Genomic DNA, 22,304 nt, shown 5'->3' on the forward strand with positions numbered 1-22,304 from the left:
GGTTTGGAGGCGCATTTGATCGGCAGTACATGGCGGGGGGAGGGAGAAGCCGTTCGGGGGCCCGGCGGCGGGCTGCGGGGGGGCAGGCCGGAGGGATAGGCACCCCCCCCATCGAGCCCCGCCGCACCGGTAGGAAGCGGGCCCCCAAGCGAGCGTGGAGCGAGGCCCTGGGGGCAAGGCCAGCCCGGAGGCCGGTTGATGAGGGCTGCCCCAGGGGGGAGGGGAGCCCCCGGGGGTGCGCAACGGGCCAAAGGGGAGCCTCATCAGGGGCGAGAGGCCGCCGCCAGGGCCGGGCCCTCCCTGTGGATGCACTGGGGGGGTTAGGTGAGGCTACTGGGGCGGAGGTAGGTGCTCCCAGCGGATCTGAAACAGGTCTGTCTGAGGCAGAGGCCCCCGCCGCAAGGCCTGCCAGGAGGGAGCAGGAGGTGGGGGATTCACTTTCGGTTTCCTCACATCTACTGTCTTCCTTGCTTGAGAAACTTGATGGGAGGCCGAAGAAGCGAGGCAGGTCCCGGCGGGGCCGAGCCACGTGCGTTACCAGCGCGGAGGGGTCTAGGAGCTCATTGGAGTCGGCGGAGAGCCCACAGAGAGCACGTGGAGATCGGCGCGCGAAAAAGAAGAGCAAAAGGAGGAAGGCCAGAAGGATGGTGTCCGGCTCCGAGGATGCAGACGATGACTCCTCTCACTGGGGTGAGTGCCCTGTGCCTAGGCACCGGTAGTCCCTCCCAAGGGGGCCGCGGGGCAGGCTACAGGCGGCTAAACGCACGACACGTAGGGCTCATAGGACCTGGCGCTCGCGCACGGCAGCTCAGGTTTGGAGGAGGGGGCGTAGAAGGGAGTTGGCCAGGAGGCACAAGAGGAAGAGGGATACCTCGAAGGATAGCTCACGGCCGACCACCTCTGGGTCCACCAGCACCTCTGTTAGCGACAGCGATAACCCTTTCGCACCTGGCCTTCCGGACACTCCGCTCAGTATGCACATGTCACAGGCCCTCAAGCGTAAGATTTGGCGCGGCGCTTATGTTGACATTTTTCCGCCGGGCCGGTAATTTTATTACCGGAAAAGTCTAAAAAGGATAGGGATAAGGAGGGCAAGAAGGGGTCGGATGACCCAAAAGATACCAAAATCGATAAAGGGATACTGGCGTGGGCGTATGCTTTTTTGGCCTACCACTCCGTGGTTGTGGAAGATGACGTCCATAAGACCCATGAGCTCATCTTGTAAATGAACATGATCCTGAAGGCTTATCAGGAGTTTGGGGGCGAGGCTTGGAAGCAATATGATGAGACCTTTCGTAGGTTCGCCGCCCACAATAGGCATTGGCCTTGGGATATGAGGCATAATGATTTGTGGCTTCAGGCCACGCAGCAAGCGGCGACCCCAGCCAGCGGGCGGACTCCCACTGGCCATTTACTTCTGACACGCGGCAAGGAGGCTACTCTTCCCCGCCCGGCGGTGGGTACGGTGACCCCGGCCTCTGGCCAGCGTAGCGGAATGGGTTCGCCCTTTCGGGGCCCGCCGTACTGTTACGAGTACGGCGCCAGGGAAGCCTGTTCAAGGTCATATTGCCGTTTTCGCCACGCCTGCGCCTTGTGCAATGGCCGGCACCCGACCTCCGCCTGTTACAGGGGAAGGGGAGGGGCCGGCACCAAAGACGCTGGGGCCCCAGCCAAACCCCAGCCGGGAGGAGCTCAAAGTAAGGGGCCCAACCCCCGTTAGGTTGGACAGATTGAAGGAATGGCTCACCGGCTATCGACCCAAGAAAGGTGCGGATTTTCTGATCGCAGGTTTTTCCGAGGGCTTCAGGATCCCCTACAGGGGGCCTCGGAAGGCCTGTCTGGCGGATAATTTGAGGTCGGTGGCAGGCATGGGGCACGTAGTGCGGGACAAAATTATGAGGGAGGTGCGCGAGGGCCGGGTGCTGGGCCCCTTTTCGGAGCCCCCCCTGCCCTTACTGCAGGTGTCCCCACTCGGGGTGGTGCCCAAGAGAGCCGCAGGGGAGTTCAGGCTTATCCATCACCTGTCTTTCCCTCCGGGCGAGTCGGTAAACGATCACATCCCCGAGGAGTTATGCTTGGTACGCTACACACCATTCGAGATGGCCGTCGCGATGGTCCGGGCGTGCGGAGTAGGGGCGCTGATGGGAAAATGTGATATCAAATCGGCCTTTCGGCTTTTACCTATTCACCCGGAGGATTTCAACCTGTTGGGTTTTCAGTTCGATGGCGGGTTTTTTGTTGATAGGGCCCTGCCGATGGGTTGTTCTGTGTCCTGCTCCCTGTTCGAGAAGTTTAGTTCATTTTTGGAGTGGGCACATGTTAAAGGTACGGGGTTTGAGTCGGTGGTGCACTATTTGGATGACTTTCTTTTCGCCGGACCGGCGGGTTCCGACGACTGTCAGCGGGGGATGACAGGTTTTCAAGATTTATGCTTGGATTTAGGCGTTCCTTTGGCTCACGAAAAAACCGAGGGGCCTTCGACCAGACTGACATTTTTAGGCATCGAGGTGGACTCCGTTGCGCAGACGTGTAGGCTACCCGATGATAAACTGACGAGACTCAAGGATGCGGTGAGGGTTGCCCGAGCCGCCAAGAAAGTGACTCTTAGGCAGGTTCAGGAGCTGGCTGGCCTATTAAATTTTGCGTGTCGAGTGATAGCGCCAGGTAGGGCTTTTATGTTTAGACTGTACCGGGCGACGGTTGGCTTGACGAAACCGCACCACAGGATAAGGTTGTCGAGGAGCGTTAGGGAGGACCTCAGAGTGTGGCAAAGGTTTCTGGACATGTACAACGGGGTGTCGTTGTGGAGACAGGATATGCTGCTGAAAGCGGACTTTCAGGTGAAGTCCGACGCGGCGGGCACGACCGGTTTTGGTGTGGTATGGCGGGACAAATGGTTTAGGGCGGACTGGCCGCAGGAGTGGCGCGGCAAGGCTATTTGCAGGGATTTGACGTTTTTGGAGTTATTCCCGATTGTCGTGGCCATTGAGCTGTGGTCCACCAGCTTTGCCGGGAGGACGGTCCACTTTTGGTGTGACAACATGGCGGTAGTACACGTAGTGAACACACTCTCCTCTAGGAATGAACGGGTGATGGGTTTGGTCAGGCATATGGTAACGAGATGCCTGGCCAATAACATGCTTTTCCGGGCCCACCACGTTCCAGGGGTTAGAAACGGGGTGGCGGATGCATTATCTAGGGGGCAGTTGGCTAGGTTCCGGCTGCTTGCCCCACAGGCCAAGGAGCACCCGGAAGCAGCCCCACAGCACCTGTGGCTGATTGGAGGGCCGACGTAAGCAAGGCTATGGATTTGTCCATAGCCACAAGCACCAGGAGGTCATACCAGCGGGCAGGTAGGGAATTTTGGGCTTTTCGTCATGATAGGAGATACGAGCAGCTTTGGCCTGCCCCGGTGGAGCACCTGCTCGAATTCTGTGCACTTAACAGGCGCCGGGGGTTGTCGGCCCGGACGATTAGGGGCAAGCTTGCTGGCTTGGCCTTCATAGCCAAGTCGAGGGGTTTTTCTGACACCACAGGGGATTTCAGGATTAGGAAGACACTGGAGGGTTGGATCAGGGAGAAAGGCCAGGTCCAGGGTGACAGCAGGCGTCCCCTAAAGCTTGCCCACCTGTTGGGGCTTTATGAGCTGTGGGGCCGGCTCTGCCGCTCTGAGTATGAGGCAGCGCTGTACCACGCGGCTGCGGTGACTTTGTTTTTCGGGGCTTTTCGGGTCAGCGAAGTTCTTGCAGCTTCCAGAGCCGATAGCTCCGGTCAGGCATTTACCACAAGGGATATCAAATTACGGAGGGGCTCGGTGTCCTTGAGGCTTAGACGGTCCAAGACCGACCAAAGGGGTCGAGGCGTGACGGTCAGACTTTCCCGGGCTAACAACCGGAGGGTGTGCCCGGTGGCGGCTCTGGCGGCGTATTGGGCCCATAGGGGCAAAGAGCCGGGCTTTCTTTTTTGTCATGTTTCTGGCGAACCTCTTACCAGGTACCAATTTTGGGCGGTAACGTCCAAGGCACTTTCCAGGCTGGGCTTGGATCCCAGACGTTACGGGACTCACTCCTTTAGGATAGGTGCAGCTTCGCTGGCAGCGGACAAAGGTTTCAGCAGGCTGGACATAAAGACTGTGGGCCGCTGGAGATCCGCGGCCTTCCAGTCGTACATCCGCCCTTAGGTGAGTGGGGCGGGGAGGGGTGCAGTCGGTGCCGCCACTTCTGATGCTGTTTTGTTTCCTCCCTTCCTCTAGTCCAAATACAGGGCAAGCGACACAGAATCCTGATATGTGGCCACAGCATGGTGTACTGGGCCAAGAGGAGGGCCCGTGAGATGACGCCCGGCACGCAGTTGGAGATGGATCATCGAGTGATTGTTCAGTGGCTGGGCCGTCGAGGCCTACGGTGGCATGAGGTTCTTCCCCTGTTATTCAACAGCGGGAAGGTGCAGGGGGTGCCGGGCTGTTTGGTTTTGCACGTTGGTGGTAACGATCTGGGATCGATGACAGGTGTCGATCTGCTGTGGCACATTTGGGAGGGCTTGCAGGTGATCTGGGAGCGGTGGCCAGACACGTGCGTGTGGTGGTCCAACATCCTGCCAAGGAGGTGTTGGCGGCATGCTAGAATCCCTAAGGCGGTGGATGGGGCCAGGAAGAGAGTTAACAGAGCGGTTAAGAAGTGGGTAGTTCAGGCTGGGGGTGGAGTGATAGACCATCCAGAGATCAGGGCATCCCTAATAGACTTGTATAGACAGGACGGGGTACACTTGACCGACAAAGGGAACGACAAATTTATAGCGGACCTGCAGAGGTGCCTGCACATCTATGTGCAGGGGGGAGGAGCAGGGGGAATAAATTAAAAATTTCACCCCCTGCTGTGGCCGATAGGGGGCGGAAAATGAAGTAAACAGCAACTGGTGATCTCCTTTAGGGGCACCTCTACTGAGGTGAGGGGCGAGCTCCTTCTCGGATTACAGGACTCGACCGGCTTGGGTTCAGGGAGGGGGTCGCTCCTGTGGCTCGCTTGCTGGTCATTAACATAGACCAGTAGCGAGCCATCCCACACGCCACGTGGGGCGTGGTAATGGTGCAGGGGGCAGGTGTAAGTTTACCAGGACCCGCACCCAGTTTAAGGAGCTTTCGCCCGAGTGTTGCTCTGTTGAATTGGCTTAAAAGTTAATTCCGCCCCCATTTGATTTATGCACCCTGCAGGTCACGTGGGGTTAATTGTTTAAATAAGTTAATCGGTTAAAGAAGTTAAGTTGAGTTGATTGAATAAAAGTGACCCCATTATACCCATACCTTGTGTCCGACTATTACTCCGCCTGCGCCGCAATAGGTTGACTCTTTCTTCTTTGTGGCAAACTCTGAGATATTGGAAGAATGCTATCATGTCTCCCATGGTCCCTTTTTTCATTAAATTAGATATACCCAGTTCTTGCAACCGTTCTTCATATGTTTTTTTATTCTCCTACAAAAACTCACCATTTTTATAAGTTACCAGTAGCCACTGTATTTTCCATCCTGGACTTATATTCAAGTCAATAAGTTTTCCCAGTTTTTGTGGCAAAAGTAGGTGCCTCGGCTTATAATCGGGTACAGTGTTCCCTCGATTTTCGCGGGGGATGCGTTCCGAGACCGCCCGCGAAAGTCGAATTTCCGCAAAGTAGAGATGCGGAAGTAAATACACTATTTTTGGCTATGAACAGTATCACAAGCCATCCCTTAACACTTTAAACCCCTAAACTGCAATTTCTCATTCCCTTAGCAACCATTTGGATTATTACTCACCATGTTTATTTATTAAAGTTTATTAAAAAAAATATTTATTAAAGGCGGACAAAAGTTTGGCGATGACGTATGACATCATCGGGCAGAAAAAACCGTGGTATAGGGAAAAAAACTGCAAAGTATTTTTTAATTAATATTTTTGAAAAACCGTGGTATAGCCGTTTCGCAAAGTTCGAACCCGCGAAAATCGAGGGACCACTGTATATACGGTACTTTATAAACCTTCAGAATCAACACCTTAATTGTTTTGTGAATTGTTCTGTTTCACAGAAGCCATATGCTGCATTCCTAGCCTTATTGTGTATCTGCTTTCTTCAAAAACTTTTACAATTCTTCTGCGATATAAGGTAAGTAGCAATGTAACAATGTCCAAAACCTCTTTTGGAAAGAAATCAGAATCAAGACAGCTAACTCTGCATTTAATCATCTTCTCCATCACAGAAGTTCTACGTTGGGTGGGGTAGAGGTTGAAAATATCATATATTAGATGACATGCAAGAGTTTAAATAGGCTAAAGAGGTGTTACCATAACACATTGGTGATTAACATTTTTATTGTCACTTGCCGAAAGCATACTTGCACACCCATAATGCAATGCATATGCAACACACACCCAGCCTCGCAATTGCCCACACAACTCCCCTGCATGCACCCCGCATATGTGCGCACTCCCCCTATGCTTCCCCACTCCCTGCATATGCAAGTGACCTCCTGCCCCTCCACTCCCTGCATGCATTTTTGACCCCCCATATGTGTCCGACCCCGCGCATGCATGCACATCCCCAAGAATTTAAATATTTAAAAATTATTTTGATTATAAATCCATGTTTTATATTAAAATAATGTATTATAACTATAAAATATTCAATTATTGTGTTTTAATGGTGCCTTTTATGCACAAATTAATTATCCTTAATTTCTTCCTTCCTTTACTTTAAAAGTAACAGATTCTGCATGGTCTCATTTGCAGTTCCTCTCTCTCTCTCTCTCTTCCTAGTCCCAAGTCCCTCCCTCTAAATTCAAGTCTACTTCTCTCAGATTCTCCAAACCACATATCTTTTCCAGCCAACTATTCAGCAATTTCTTTGTTTAGTTTAGTTTAATCAGATTTGTATGCCGCCCCTCTCCGCAGACTCGGGGCGGCTCACAGCAACAGCAATACAAGACAAATCCAATATTAAATTAATTTTAAGAACACCACAAGTTAAAAACCAATCATACACACATACCATACAAAAATTTTATAAGCCTAGGGGGAAGGAACATGTCAATTCCCCCATGCCTGACTACAGAGGTGGGTTTTAAGGAGCTTACAAAAGGCTAGGAGGGTGGGGGCAACTCTGATATCTGGGGGGAGTTGATTCCAAAGGGTCGGGGCCGCCACAGAGAAGGCTCTTCCCCTGGGTCCCGCCAAACGACATTGTTTAGTTGACAGGACCCGGAGAAGGCCAACTCTGTGGGATCTAACTGGTCGCTGGGATTCGTGCGGCAGAAGGCGGTCCTGGAGATATTCTGGTCCGGTGCCATGAAGGGCTTTATAGGTCATAACCAACACTTTGAATTGTGACCGGAAACTGATCGGCAACCAATGCAGACTGCGGAGTGTTGGTGTGACATGGGCAAATTTAGGAAAGCCCATGATAGCTCTCGCAGCTGCATTCTGCACGATCTGAAGTTTCCGAACACTTTTCAAAGGTAGCCCCATGTAGAGAGCGTTACAGTAGTCGAGCCTCGAGGTGATGAGGGCATGAGTGACTGTGAGCAGTGACTCCCGGTCCAAATAGGGCCGCAACTGGTGCACCAGACGAACCTGGGCAAACGCCCCCCTCGCCACAGCTGAAAGATGTTTCTCTAATGTGAGCTGTGGATCGAGGAGGACGCCCAAGTTGCGGACCCTCTCTGAGGGGGTTAGTGACTCCCCCCCCAGGGTGATGGATGGACAGATGGAATTGTCCTTGGGAGGCAAAACCCACAGCCACTCCGTCTTATCCGGGTTGAGTTTGAGTCTGTTGACACCCATCCAGACCCCAACAGCCTCCAAGCACCGGCACATCACTTCCACTGCTTCGCCGACTGGACAAGGGGTGGAGATGTAAAGCTGGGTATCATCTGCATACTGATGATACCTCACCCCATGCCCTTGGATGATCTCACCCAGCGGTTTCATGTAGATATTAAATAGTAGGGGGGAGAGGACCGACCCCTGAGGCACCCCACAAGGGAGTAACCTAGAGGTCGACCTCTGACCCCCCACTAACACCGACTGCGACCGGCCAGAGAGGTAGGAAGAGAACCACTGAAGGACAGTGCCTCCCACTCCCAACCCCTCCAGCCGGTGCAGAAGGATACCATGGTCGATGGTATCGAAAGCCGCTGAGAGATCAAGAAGCACCAGGACAGAGGATAAACCCCTGTCCCGGGCCCGCCAGAGATCATCCATCAGCGCGACCAAAGCAGTTTCTGTGCTGTAGCCGGGCCTGAATCCTGACTGCTGAGGACCTAGATAATCGGCTTCTTCCAAGGACCGCTGGAGCTGGAGCGCCACCACCTTCTCAACAACCTTCCCCATAAAGGGAAGGTTGGAGACTGGTCGATAGTTGTTGAGAATGGCTGGTTCCAGGGAAGGCTTCTTGAGGAGGGGGCGCACAAGTGCCTCCTTGTAGGGATCCGGGAAGGACCCCCTCCCCAAAGAAGCGTTGACAATCTCCTGGACCCAGCTCCGTGTCACCTCCCTGCTGGCCGAAACCAGCCAGGAGGGACACGGATCCAGTAAACAGGTGGCGGAACTCACAGCTCCAATGGCCTTGTCCACTTCATCAGGTGTCACCAGATCAAACTCTTCCCAGACAGGTGGACAAGTACGTGCCCCAGTCACCTCAACTGACTCGTTGTCAGTCGACTCTGTATTCCAATTGGAGTCGAGGTCCGCTCGGATCCGAGCGATTTTATCAGCGAAAAACGTGTTAAAATCCTCGGCGCTACTCTGCAAGGGCTCCCCAACTCCCCCCTGATTAAGAAGGGAGCGGGTCACCCTAAACAGAGCGGCCGGGCGGGATTCCACTGATGCAATCAAGGCGGAATGATACGCGCATCTTGCCGCCTTGAGCGCCACTTTGTAAGTCTTAACATGTGCTCTTACAAGTGTTCGATCGCATTCGGACTTACTCTTCCTCCATCGCTTCTCTAGACGTCTCTTCTGGCGTTTCAACTCCCGGAGCTCCTCGTTGAACCATGGAGCTCTACGGGGTCTAGTGCCGCGGAGAGGTCGCAACGGCGCAATTCGGTCAAGAGCCTCCGCTGCAGCCTTGTTCCAGGCCTCAGCCAGAGACTCTGCCGAACTGTGTACGAGTGTATCTGGAATAACCCCAAGCGCCTTCTGAAAGCCCTCTGGATCCATCAGGCGTCTGGGGCGGAACAGCTTAATCGGTTCCGCCTCCCTGCGGGGAAGGATTGGAGCCAGGAAGTCAAGCCGCAGTAGAAAATGGTCTGACCATGACACAGGCAACACTTCTAAGCCCCTTAGTCTCAGACCATTACTCAGTTGCTCAGAGAGGAATACCATGTCGGGTGCATGCCCCCCCTCATGAGTCGGACCCTGTACTACTTGGGTCAGGTCCATGGCTGTCATGGTGGCCATGAACTCCTGTGCCAGTCCAGAGGTTTCACCGAGCGACGGCAGGTTAAAGTCCCCCAAGACAATAAGTCTGGGGAACCCCACCGCCAACCCGGCTACCTCCTCGAGTAGCACAGGCAGGGCTTGTGACCCGCAGCTGGGAGGCAGGTACGTGAGAAACAAGCCCACCTGGACCCCTAAGTCCAACTTCACCAGGAAGGACTCGCAGCCCGCAATCTCTGGAGCAACGAGTCTACGCAAGCCAAGGCTCTCCCTGGCTATAATAGCCACTCCTTCCCCCCTTCCCTGGGGTCGAGGCTGATGCCATATCTGAAACCCGGCTGGGCAAATTTCAGAGAGAGGGACTCCTCCCTCTGGGCCCAGCCAGGTTTCAGTAACACATGCCAGGTCGGCCTCCTCATCCAGGATCAGATCCCGGATGAGGAGAGCTTTATTTACCACCGACCTGGCATTGAGTAGCAGCAGCTTGAGCCCAGGGCCAGAATTACACTCATCACCAGCACCCAGGATTGGGTTCACAGAGCCGGAACAAGGGATCGTTATTACGCAACGATCTCTTGTTCCCCTGGAACGGCTAGCTCTGTGGCCCCTGCCATATCTGCCTCTCCCCAGCAGGACTGGAATATTCCGACCCTCTACCACCTCAGACATCGGTGCCCCCTCCCCTCCTGCCTCTCCTGTGTCAGGTAGGCTAATCAAATCATTCATACCATTTATTTCATCCATACCAAAGTTCCACCCAGCCCACCCATAACAATCATTCATTTCATACGTGTCATCATACCCACCCCAATAATTCATTAGTTTAAAACACCTTCTAAAAAATTAGCTAAAATATTAATTATTAAAAATTCAATATAAATTCAATTAAAAAACAATATAAAAATCAATTACACTAAAATAGGATACTAATTAACACTACGTTATTCTCAAGATCTTAATAGAATAACATATAATTATTAAAAAATCGTTAAAGTTATAAAGTGCTAAAGTTGTAGAGTGCAAAAAATATAGGAAATAATTAAGATGATATTCCATCAGGTCAACAACACAGCACCAGTTCTAAAGAGTGAGTTCTGGAGAGAAAAGTTCAATGACCAAGGAGAAGTCCAAGTATATTGTTTTCTAGGATCTTGGGATCTTTGGTGCCAGCCACTGCCACTGGCTGGCAGTCTCAGTTCTTTCTGTGGATCCACAATCACTTTTCCTCCTCTGCTCCCAGTCTCCAGTCCCTCTACATTCTTACATGGTTTTAGTACAGACTCCATGTGGGCTCAGTAAGATGAGTTTCAATCTCTGGCTCCGACTCGGTCTCCTCCTTCCTTGTAAGTCCACCTATTCCGATGGCCCCTCCGATGCCGGGCGCCCCCACCATCTGGCGCCACGGCTTCTCAGGACCATCCAGTTCAATGGGGAGGATCCGGCTGGCTTGCTCAGTTCCGATAATATTACAACCACTTAAAGTAGCAGCAGCAGCAAGCAGATGACTCAGCAAAAGGAAAAGAAACAGTGAACAACAGCCGATGGTAAGCAGGAAGTAGACAGGCAAAGCGGCAGCCGGCTCCAGTTCTCATCAGGGGGCCGCCATTATCCGAGCCCCAGCTGATTGCCTGGTGATATCTCCCTTGCGAAAAGAAAGCAGCCTGCAAAACGCTGCGGAGCAAGGGGGGGGGGCATCAGAATCTCCCCAGATTATATAAGGGAGTGTCTTCCTCTGGGGCTCTGTCTTCTCACTGCTCTCTGTCCCTCCTAAATGAATAAACAGCAAACGGAGGCAACAGACTGTGTGTCTCGAAGCCGCAGATGACAGGCGGCTCAGTCACGTCACAACGCCGCAGTCGCTATTTTCGGAGCCCAGCTGATCAAACTGCCGGGCCTGGGGTAAAAGAGGGGCGGAAAACAGCGCGGGGGGAGCAGGGGGCGAGCGTCCTCCTCGGCAGCAAATGCTCACCTCTCCAAAACTGCAAGTCCTGTATAGCATTAACCAGGGGTTCCTATATTATTTGATGTTATCTACCGTAGCCAGCGGAGCAGCAGTCCCACCCCTCCTCTCTGCTCCCCAACTGGAACCGGTTGATGGTGAAAGTTGTCCACACTGGCTGAGTTGGGAATGGAAATGGGACAACCATTCAGAAACACGAATGAATGAATGAATGAATGAATGAATGAATGAATGAATGAAAAAAAAAATTCACTCAATCAATTCCAACTTCTCATGAAAGGAGAAGATCTCACAAAGTTGGAATTCATTGAGTGAATTTTTTGTTTAGTCCCACAAACTTTTGTTTCCCTGAAAATGAAACACACCCACCTCCCCTCAAGATCAAACACAACCCAGATGTGCCCCTCAATGAAATTGAGTTTGACATCTTTGGTTTACCGTATTGGGGTCAGGCATGCTTAATATCTCCCTTCTTGATTCTAATATCCTTCAGATTCGGGGGAAATGCCTTAATATCCAGTTTTATGTAACCACAATAATTAGCTGGTGCATTGCAGGCCCAGGAATGGTCTGGAAAACAGTTGATTACAGTCAGTCCTCAACTTACGACCACAATTGAGCCCAAATGTTTTTGTTACTAAATGAGACATTTGTTAAGTGAATTTTGCCCCTGCTTACCACTATCTTGCTACGCTGGTTAAGTGAAACTCTGCCTTTGTTAAGTTAATAGCATGGTTATTAAATGAATCTGGCTTCCCTAATTGACTTTGTCTGTAAAAAGGTTGCAAAAAGATGATCACAACACTGGGACTCTGCAACCGTCATAAATATGAATCAGTTGCCAAGCATCTGGATCTTTGTCATGTGACCATGGGGAGGCCGCAACAGTCCTAAATGTGAAAAGTGGTCGGAAATCACTTTTTTCAGTGCCACTGTAATTTCAGACTTATTAAATGAATGGTTGTAAGTCAAGGACCAGTTGTATCACACTAGTCTACAGCAAAAATCCAGGCAACACTAAACGGAAGCAACAATAGAATGGGTTTGTATCCTTTTGCTTTGCCATTTAACAGTTTTTCAGAGTTTTGCATATAATCCTGACACCCATTTCCCCTCCTTTATTACAAGGAAATCTCAACATCTGCTGGAAGATCAATTCCATGAAATTCAGGACCTTAAGAACGAAATAGATCAAATGCATTCTGAGATCAGCAACACCCAGAAAGGGATTCTGCAGTCCACCAAGCAAATCCTTCAGGAAAGTGACTTACCAGGAGAGGAGAAAGTAGGAAGCTGCAACTAATCTCAGAAATTCTCTGGTTTCAATCTTTCCAGATTATCATTTTCTTTTGCACATCTATTAGCTACCATAGAATGTCATTTTCCCCCCTTTTAGAAAACTGAAGTCTGTTAGTTGTTCTCATGCCCAGCCTCACTCGTACCAAATATGTTTAAAAAATACAGTAGGGAAAACATTGAACCACAGTGAGGGTTTCTTTCCTGCTGCAAAAGGGTAAATTATAATTTCATACTGGGCACTAGTATTCCATGTTGCATCCAGTTTTGGTCGCCACAATATCAAAAAAATGTTGAGAAACAAGGATGGTGCTAATTGGGTTTATCTAATCTAATGAAAAGAAGGATTAGGGATGACACGAAAGCAGTGTTCCAATATTTGAAGGACTGCAGAGAGCAGAGAGCATCAACCTGTTTTCCAAAGCACCTGAAGGCAAGACAAGAAACAATGGATGGAAACTAATCAAGGGAAAAAGCAACCAAGAACCAAGGAGAAATTTCCCAACAGGGAGAACAATCAACCAGTGGAAAAGTTTGGACAATCCTAGACCTATGGTGGTGAATCTATAGCATCATGTGAGAGGTGGCATGCAGAGCCCTCTCTGTGGGCACGTGCGTCATCACCCAAGCCTAGCTCCATCGCATTTCTTCATCAGTTTCATTTTCAGGGAAACAAAAGTTTGTGGGACTAAAAAAAAAATTCACTCAATCAATTCCAACTTTGTGAGATCTTTTCCTTTCATGAGAAGTTGGAATTGATTGAGCGAATTTTTTTTCATTCATTCATTCAATCATTCATTCATTCATTCATTCATTCAGTTGTGTTTCTGAATGGTTGTCCCTTTTCCATTCCCAACTCAGCCAGTGTGGACAACTTTCACCATAGGGTTTTGGCCTCTGTGGAGGAAGGTAGGATCATTAAGGAAAAGTCAATAGACGGGAAAATTCTTAGGATAAAAATGCTAAGGATAAGAATGGGAATTTTGATAATGGCGAAGGCCACTCAAGGGCATTGCTCGTTCTTTTCCCAACCAGAGGTTTATTAACAAGTCATTCTGAGGGTTGCTACTGCTTCATGTTTTTTTTCTCTCCTCTCTTTTCCTTGCTTGATATCTGCCATAAAACAATGCATGGTGTGATGTCATCAAAGAGGGTGTTTCCTTAACCCCTAGTGCCAATGGTATCACACTATACATTATGGCTATGCTAGCTGTTGCATGAGAAAGGGAGGAAAAACCTAGGCCAGGGGTAGACAAAGTTGGCTCTTCTATGACTTGTGGACTTCAACTCCCAGAATTCCTGAGCTAGCATGACTTGCTCAGGAATTCTGGGAGCTGAAGTTCACAAGTCATAGAAGAGCCAACTTTGTCTACCCCTGGCCTAGGTTTTTCCTCCCTTTCTCCCACTGCACCTGAAACCAGCTCCTCCAAAGTCCTTTCTTCAGGCTGACTCTTCAGAGTTTGTATTTCGTGCCGCAGCTCGCCGCGCTAATCAGATGTTCGGCGCTCCCAAGCCCTTTTTTTGACCTCGCTAATGGCGTCGCCCGCATCAGCCTGGGGGTCGCCATTTTAAAAGCCCCATAGTAACCAGGTTACTAGTGGGCGCATGCGCGAGCCGCCGGAGACCTTTTAAAAGGAATCCCGGCTTCCGGAATTTTTTTTTCTCCTTCACTACTAGCTGCCACGAAGTTTAAACAGCTGCTGGGGCTCACGTTACAGGCTGTTTCAGCAGCAAAACACCGGCGTTTTTTCTGTGTGCCTTGAGAAGCCTGTCTCTCTAGTGTAGGCTGCCACCTGGTGGCTTGTTGTGGGCGGTGCGGGACTGGAAGCTCCAACTGCTTCAATGGCTGAGACTAAAGAACACCAACAAGGGTCAGAAGACATTGCACCACCCCCAGCTGTGGTTAAGCCCAAGGACAAGGCACCTTCCACTAAGCCAAAGTCCAAATCCTCCCAGTCTTCTGCATCTGCTAAAGAGACTGAAAAGAGGATTAAAGCTCTGGAAAAAATGATGGAGCAGGCTCAGAAGCAGACCTGGACTCTGCCTTACAATCAATTTCAACAGCCTTGGAGCCTCCCACCCTCTCAAATGGGTATGCCTCCCCAACCCACAGCTAATGCCATGGATATACCAGAACCTGCCCCTGCAAACGCAGACAAAGACTGGTCTCCTGAACGTGGGGAGACACTCCCCCTGCTCGGTGCCTCAGCTCGCAAAACAACCCCGGGACAGGATGTGGGGTTGCAGTCTCCACCTCTGGCAAATTCAAAGCCGGTGCCATCTGCCTCCTTCACCCCCATGGCTGCAGGCCTGCGGTCGGGCCTTGACGCTTGGCATCACCTCTCCCCAATGGTGCAGGACATGATTGCCAACGCATACTCGTAGGGCATCGCCACGGGCATCCAGCAGCAACCTCCTATGCCTACCAAGAGCCAGCAACCAGAGATATGGCCCATGGCTAATGCCCACTACACCTACCAGGACTCGCTGGGGGCTCAGCCCCCGTCACATGATGAGGGAAGTGGGGCAGAGGACGAGTTCTCTGAGGATGAAGAGACATTTACTGAACGACCAGTTTTTACCGGCTTGTTTAAAGCCGCACTGTTCAAAACCCTTTTGAACAAAGCAAAGACCACAGTTAGTCTGGGTTCCACTACCAAGCCTACCGACCCATCAGTAGAGCTGGACCCTACTTCAGGACTTTTTACTGAACCAGAAAAGGAATCCGACTTCATCCCCTCGTCTTCAATTTTCATCGATAATATAAAACACCCGTGGGAGAACTCTACAGCGGCCGCAGGCCCTTCCTCCATCAAAAAGAAGTTCTATGGGTTTGGCCCAAACATTGAAGGATTGCTACAGATCCCCCCTGTGGATCAACTGGTTGCCAATCTTGTTTCCAATGCTGTAGTCCCAGCAGACATGGAAGGCCTGAAGCCGGACGACCGCAAAGCGGAAACCCTCATCCGCAAGTCACATCAGTCAGCAGCATGGGCATTGCGGGCTCCCCATACAGCTTCATTTTTTAAACGCACATCCATTGTTTGGATTAAAGAAATGCAATCCAGACTGGGCCCAGAGGACGCTAGACTCCGTCAGGAATTAACTAAGCTTCTCGCTGCAGCGGAGTTTTCCGTGGACGCAACATTGAACTCCGCTAAGTTCGCTGCGCGTTCCGTGGCGGCCACTATGTCCTCATGCCGCCTTCTCTGGCTCAAAAGCTGGCACGCTGATGCAAGACCTAAATGGCATCTTGCGGCAGCTCCCTTCAGCGGGGAGAAACTATTTGATGAGTCATTAGACTCAGTATTGGTTGAGGAAAAAGACAAACGCAAGGTCCTCCCTAAGGCTTATAGGCGTGCTGATAGAAGACTAGCACCATATTCCCGCAGACAGACTTTTCGTTACGACACCACTACAGCCTCTACCTTTGCGCAAGCCCAGAGAACCTATGGCCAAGGCTACTATCGACAGGATAGACTGCCCTTTACAGACAGGAATGCGGTGTGGTACCGTTCATACATCCAACCTAAACGCCCGTTTAGGGGTCAACCCTCCAGAAACTTTCGGAAATCCAAATGACTCATCCACAGATGCTCCCATTGGAGGAAAACTTCAAGTGTTCTCCACGCAATGGGAAGAGACATCCTCAGATTGCTGGGCCATAAACACCATCCAATCAGTACTGCGTCTAGAATTCCTTGCCCTCCCGCCCAACCGGTTCTTCAGATGCCCCATCCCTGCCAACAGAGCGGAAAGGGACCTACTCGAACAAGAAGTCCAACACCTGCTGGACATCGCGGCCATCGAACCGGTACCTCTCTGGACCAGGAGGGAAAGGGATTTTATTCACACATCTTCCTAGTGCCCAAAAATTCAGGGGGATATCGTTTCAACCTCAATCTAAAGCAACTGAACATTTATGTAAAGTACCGCAGGTTCAAGATGCAGTCACTCAAATCCATCCTAGCTTGCATCCGTCAGCACGACCTCCTGACCTCCATAGAATTACAGGAGGCATATTTATATGTACCAATCCACCCGGACCACAGGAGATACCTACGGTTTTACCTGGGAGGTGCCCACTTCCAATACCGGGCCATGCCCTTCGGGCTATCCTCAGCACCCAGGACATTTACCAAGTTGCTAGATGTCGTAATGGCAGACTTACGCCTCCAGTCCATAAGACTCCAAGCCTACTTAGACGACGTCATTATTCTATCCAGGTCGCCCAAACAAGCACAGGTCGATCTATCCATCCGGTCCCTACAGGCGCATGGATTCTCAATAAATCTTGCGAAGAGTCACCTGACACCTACAACATCGCTTCGTCATCTCAGCACGATCATAGATACGGTCAGTTGCCACGTCTTCCCGTCACCAGACCATCAAGCATCCCTAGTAGAGACAGTAGAATCAGTACGTCACGACCACAAAGTACCACTGGCCTTAATATCCAGGCTACTGGGCATGTTTGTATCATGTATCGACGTGGTCCCCTGGACAAGACTACACACACGACAACTACAATGGTTCCTCCTGCCATTTCAGAAGAACAAAAACAGTCACACCAGCAAGCTGGTTTGATTACCACCCAGGGTCCGCCACTTCCTTCAATGGTGGACAACATCAGCTATCCACCAGGGCACCTGCTTCAAGGAACAGATGTCCGTCACTGTGACAACCGACGTGAGCCTCTCAGGCTGGGGGGCACACACGGCACACCAAATAGCCCAGGGCACCTGGACTCTGGAAGAGCTTGCCAACAACAGCATCAACTTCTTGGAGTTAAGGGCGGTATCGCTAGCCCTACGCCAGTTCCTTCCCCGGGTGGCAGGCCGCCCAGTCCTCATCCTCACAAACAATGTGGCCACCTGGGCATATATAAACCATCAAGTAGGCACAAAATCACAATGCCTCATGAAGGAAGCAGAGACACTAGTTTCCTGGGCGGAACAACAACTGCAGTCCTTGTGGGCGGAGCACATAGCAGGGACTCTAAACACACAAGTGGATTGGTTGAGCCGGGCAACATTAGATCCAGCGGAATGGCGGCTGGACCCGAACATATTCCAGGACATCTATCTACGGTTCGGCACGCCACAGGTGGATCTGTTTGCCACCCAGGACAATGCACAGCTCCCCCGCTTCTTCTCATGCTTCCCATCCACAGGAGCGGAAGGTGTCAATGCCCTACGCTCCCCCTGACCGGAAGGGCTTCTTTATGCCTTTCCCCCGACGGCACTCATCCCAAGGGTAGTGAACAATCTGCTGGCGGAAAGGGCAGAGATTCTGCTGGTAGTGCCACACTGGCCACGCCGCCCGTGGTTCTCAGACTTACAAGATCTATCGGTCTCCAGACCATGGCGGATTCCGGAAAGTCAGGTATTCCTCACCCAGGGGTCAGTTCACCACCCAGACCCTCAATGGTGGCACCTCACCGTCTGGTACTTGAGGGGTGCCGATTGAGAGCACTCTCCCTACCTGATATGGTAATAGGAACTATCCAGGCAGCCCGGCGGTCTTCAACAACCAGGATTTACGACTCTACTTGGTCAGCATATTACCTTCTGTACTTTAAAGAATCTGGACACATTGCAAGAGTCCTTAGAACAGATCTTGTCCTTCCTCCAGGCAGGGTTTGAAAAAGGACTAGCACCGAACACCCTCCGCCGGCAGGTAGCAGCATTGTCCACAGTACTTCGCCTGGAGAATTTGAGGTCACTATATCACCGCCCCTACATTCGAGACTTCCTCCGCGGTGCTACTAACATCAGACTACAGGTGGTGCACAGGTATCCCACCTGGGACCTCCCACTGGTCCTTCGGGCATTAACTGGCCCGCCCTTTGAACCAATGCGCTCAGTTCCACTTCGCATACTCTCATTTAAGACCGCTCTTCTGGTAGCAATTACTTCAGCAGAAGGGTGTCGGAATTATCAGCCTTCTCAGTACTGCAGGATTTATGCATTTTCCATCAAGATAGAGTGGTCCTGCGACTGGACCAGGCGTTTCTACCGAAGGTCAACACACCATTTCACGAGATTTCTGCGCCCAAGCCGCTCATCCTCAGGAACACTGCTGGCATAAACTAGATGTCCGGCGAGCCCTCAAACTGTACATTCGTAGGACACAACCGATTAGAAAATCTGAAGACTTGTTCGTCTCCTTCCTCCCGGCCACTCAGGGACTCAAGGTCTCCTCCCAAACAATTGGACGATGGATAAGATCTTGCATAGCGGAAGCATATATTGCACGGTCCCAGCAGGTACCACAAGGGATTACAGCGCACTCCACCAGAAGTGCGGCCACATCCGCCGCCTGGAACACACAGGCATCAGTGGAGGATATTTGTCGCGCAGCCACGTGGTCGTCCCCAACAACGTTCATTAGACATTACCGCCTCGATGTCTTTGCCTCTGCAGAAGCAGCTTTTAGCAGGAGAATTCTTCAATGAGTGTGTGCCGCTTCTGCTCCCCTGACCAGGCCTAATCCCTCCCTGTCTCCTTAGCTTGGGTATATCCCACGTTAGACTCTCCTAAGCAGCGCATTGGAGAAGAGCCGTTGTACTTACCTGAACGGTCTTCTCAATGCGCTGCGTGGAGAGTCCAAAACCCACCCGGCCTTGTTCTTGCCCAGGGTGGCAGTTCCTTTTTATAGTTCTGGTTTTTTCCTGTAACAAATAAAGTTTTTTTATATAAAAAATATATGTCTATGCCTTCGTTTTAAAACTGAACCCTCTGGGGCAAGCAGGGGGCAGGACAGAATTAATTATTTAAATTCAAACTCAGTCCCTACCAATAAAACTAGAGTATACCCCACGTTGGACTCTCCACGAAGCGCATTGAGAAGACCATTCAGGTAAGTACAATAGCTCTTTTCCTGCAGAGCTGCCTGCGTTGGGGTGCCATGCCTCCCTGCCAGCCAGCTGAACTTCGGTGCACTGCTCCTAGGGTCATCAGCCTCCAGATTCCCACCACCCAGCACCAGTTTTGGAGGGGTGGAGAAACAGATGAAGGCAATGAGAGAGAGAGGGAGGGAAGGAGAGAGAGAAACAGAGGGATGGAAACAGGGTGAGAAAGAGAGAAGCAGAGGCAGAGAGGGAGGGAGGGAAAGAGGAAGAGAAAGAAAAAGGCAGAGAGGAAGGGAAAGGGGAAGAGAGGCAAGGAAAGAGAGAGAAAAACAGAAAGGGAAGGAGAAAAAGAAAAATGATATTACAAAAGTTTTTCTTTTTTATTGTTATTGGGCATAATATTTCAAAAGCAGAAAAAATGAAGGGGCATAAAAGTGCATTTATCACATTTTTCATAGAACAATTAGCTGAACTCTGCCTTTATCATTTTAGGTAGTAAAACCTCAGAATTCAGGTTAAATTGCCTTGTTGGCACTTTGCGACAAGTGGGTTTTGGCTTGCAGTCTCTAAAAGGTTCGCCACCACTGCCCTAGTCATAGGTTTCCCACTGCTCATGATAGAGATGCTTATAATAAAAGGTGTTCTAGTATGTTTTAAATCTTTATGGTGAAGACAAAACAATTACTCCTTTTGGAGAGTTGAGTGGTATAGAAATTAAATAACATAGTAAATTATGGGATTACCCTTTACCAAAATTTTAAAGGAAATTTGTACATCTCCAACCTGCTACATGAGATAGTCTGTCTGGATTGTTTGATGAGTCTAAGAATTATTAAATCACCTCTCCTTTCTACATACTTTTCTTCTCCACAGAAGTTCCAGCCTTTATGTCTAAAAAGCATGAGTATTGCATAGGGATTTCTGCACTGATATAAATTTTCGTCTTTTGACATTAGCCCCCAAATGCCTGTGTCCCAGGGCTGGCTATAGTGTATGCTTCATAGGCATCATCTTTTCACATACCTAAATGACATATGAAAACATCTTAATGCTATCTAAAAGAATCGTGGTACACACTGTTTTAAGCACCAGCAACCATTCCTCCTTAGCTAAAATCTGATAGAAAAATATTATTAGATACCAGTTAATATTCCTTTATGGGCTATTCATTTGGGCACATTTATTTCCTGTCTTTACTCAGCAAACTTGAGAAACAAACCATTTGCCGAATTGGCAAATTTTGGCTTTTTTGACATGATGCTTTATTGTCCATATTTGTGTATCTGTTGCTAACAGTTGGAATTAAGTCTATGGTTATATTTATAATTTACGATGTCTAACGTATGTAACTGATATTTGTATAAAACATTTCCCTGGTGCATTTTTCTTATCCTTTGCAGGAAATGATTGATATGCTCAATTTGGCTTTTAAGAAGATTTTTGAAGACGATATACAGAAGGCTGACTGGGCTCAAAAGTCAATGTCCTGAAAGATGGAGTGGCTTTGGGTTTGCAACTCACAGCCAGGAGTGTCTTTGCATAAACTGCGAGTTGTGCAGTAGTTACACCCAGTTCTGGGTCTTGAGAACCTGGTTGCCCTTGAGAAGTATCTGAAAGCTTCGGTTGATTTAAATGTTTAATGCGCATCACATTTAAATCCCTGAACTGAAGCTTGGGGGGGGGGGGGGGGGAGAAAGTGATTTGAAATCATATCTGACAGATTTTTCTCTTTCTACACTAAACTCTACAAAAGATGAATTACTATTGGATAATTACAGTATACATGAGTGAATTTAATTTCTGATGAAAAGTTTCTTTATATTTTATTCTGTACTTATTCTAGCCTTTATAAAAGTATCATCTATCTACATGGAGACTACGCGGGAACTAATATTGGGGCTACCTTTGAAAAGTGTTCGGAAACTTCAGATCGTGCAGAATGCAGCTGCGAGAGCAGTCATGGGCTTACCTAGGTATGCCCATGTTTCACCATCACTCCGCAGTCTGCATTGGCTGCCGATCAGTTTCCGGTCACAATTCAAAGTGTTGGTTATGACCTATAAAGCCCTTCATGGCACTGGACCAGAATATCTCCGAGACCGCCTCCTGCCGCACGAATCCCAGCGACCGATTAGGTCCCACAGAGTGGGCCTTCTCCGGGTCCCGTCAACTAAACAATGTCGGTTGGCGGGCCCCAGGGGAAGAGCCTTCTCTGTGGCGGCACCGGCCCTCTGGAACCAACTCCCCCCGGAGATTAGAACTGCCCCTACTCTTCCTGCCTTCCGTAAACTCCTTAAAACCCACCTTTGCCGTCAGGCATGGGGGAACTGAAACATCTCCACCTGGGCATGTTTAATTTATACATGGTATACTTGTGTGTGTGTCTGGTAGTATATGGGGTTTTTTAAATTTTCAAATATTTTAAATTTAGTTGGATTATTTATGATTTGTTCCACGTGTTGTGAGCCGCCCCGAGTCTTCGGAGAGGGGCGGCATACAAATCCAAATAATAAATAAATAAATAAATAAATAAATAAATATTGGGAAATTACATGTGAATGAATGTAATTTCTGATAAGAAATCTCTTTATATTTTACTCTACTCATTCTAGACTTTAAAAAACATCTGTCATAAGAAAATACATCTAAATGTTCACTAGAAATAGAAAACAACTTGAGGTTACATAATCATCTGTCTGTCTATCTAGGAGCCACGATTGATAAAGACAGGACATCTAAGTCTTTCGATTTTTTGCACCAGGAAAACTGTTGGTTTCCATTTATCTCTTCA

At 49.7% G+C, this 22,304-nt stretch overlaps 1 long non-coding RNA gene across 1 annotated transcript; it reads left to right on the top strand.

Annotated features, from left to right (window-relative positions):
- Positions 1–350: 350 nt before the first annotated feature.
- LOC139162274 (uncharacterized) lies at positions 351–22,304 on the top strand. The gene is made up of 3 exons (XR_011558290.1): positions 351–690; positions 6,059–6,135; positions 22,222–22,304. It is a non-coding gene; the product is annotated as an uncharacterized lncRNA (long non-coding RNA).

Source organism: Erythrolamprus reginae, chromosome 2, assembly GCF_031021105.1.
Source record: "Erythrolamprus reginae isolate rEryReg1 chromosome 2, rEryReg1.hap1, whole genome shotgun sequence".
Classification (NCBI taxonomy): Eukaryota; Metazoa; Chordata; class Lepidosauria; order Squamata; family Dipsadidae; genus Erythrolamprus; species Erythrolamprus reginae.